The sequence below is a fragment of the Mirounga angustirostris genome, unplaced genomic scaffold (genome assembly GCF_029215605.1).
Source record: "Mirounga angustirostris isolate CCGP_5_RB_7025 unplaced genomic scaffold, mMirAng1.0.hap1 SCAF_10, whole genome shotgun sequence".
Taxonomy (NCBI): Eukaryota; Metazoa; Chordata; class Mammalia; order Carnivora; family Phocidae; genus Mirounga; species Mirounga angustirostris.
Window position 1 is genome coordinate 123449915 of NW_026991718.1, and position 1450 is coordinate 123451364.

Here is a 1450-nt window from a genome sequence, read left to right on the forward strand (position 1 = left end):
TTATACATCCAAGAAGACACGGCCTGAGTGATGCTGTGATGTCTGTGTCCAGACACCGGTGTGGATCTCCCTGTGTTTGTCCAGCTCTCTTTGAATCAAACAATCTTCCTCTCTCTCCTGCAGTAACTTTGCACATCTCTCTACTGTGTGCCTCCAACTTTGTTTCTCTGTGTTTCTCCTTGTCTCATTAGGATTTCACACACTCTTAGGTGTCAAGTCTAGTGTTTACCCTCCGTGCAGTTGTGTCTCCTCTTGAAGAGAAGACACGTAGTGTCACACACCCAGGCATGGAGCCCAGGCTCCTGAGACATGCCCTGGAGCATCGTGTCCTACATGGAACCCCAGATCTGCCCTGCAGTGCCAACTACCTAGAGCACCAAGTCCTGCCTAAAGCACGGGCTCTTACTGGAGCATCAGGTGCCGCGTGGATCACTAGGTACTGCCTGGAGCGCTGGGTTCCATTTGGAGCAGTTGGTCACTCCTAGAGCACCGGGTCTCACCTGGAGCTCTGGGCTCCCCCAGCCCACCAAATCCCACCTGGCGCAGGTGCTTGCTGGAGCACCAGGTCCGATCCGGAACACTGGATCCCACGGGAAGCACCGAGTCCCTCCTGGAGCGTGAGGGTCCTGCCCTGAAGTACTGGCTTCCATCCTGGAACACAAAGACCTGCCCCTCCTCGTACTCGCCATGGCTGGACCAGGCGCAGTACCCTTGCCCGTGCTGGCTCTCCAGCCTACGGCTTTGGTGCCTGCGACCGTGGTCAGGTCTTGCCATCTTAACTTACCCCCCAGGCACTTCTCTGCAGGCCCAGCAGGATGCACTCCTGCAGAGGATTCCTCTATGCCAAGGCAGTCTGATCTGCATGACCCAACTCTCCAAGGAGGGGAGTGCTCGGTGTACTCCCCCCGTCACACACACACAGAGGAAGGGACCACAAGTCCGATGGAACAGAGAGCCTACCTTTTTGACACTTTCCAGAGAAGGAATGGCGTTCAGAAGCAGCTAGCATCCCTGAGCTCCTGTCCCTGCCCCAGGGCCCACCGGTTGGCTCTGGGGATGAGTTACCCTCCTAGCTATCCCCCCAATCCAAGCAAAGATGCTCCCCAGGCCCAGGGGCAAACACGGGATACAAAACACAGGACAATTCTGGGCAGAACTGCTGGGATCAGCTGGGCGATAAGCCGGCTGAGAGAGGAGCTGCTCTGCATGGGGCCCGGGGACCGAATCCCAGTGCATCCTGATCAACCCGGCCCTCCCCTGTCATGTCTGTGCTTTACAGGGAAGTAGAAGAACCAGGCAGGGTCCTGGCTCAGGCGGTTGGAACCAAGGATATAGATATACCATGGGTGCTGGAGACCTGTACCAGTCCCCATGGTGCCCCTTGGGGAGAACTGATCTGAAATGCGGGTCCAGGGCTCTCACCCTTCTTGGCCCTTCCTTGAATTCTGAG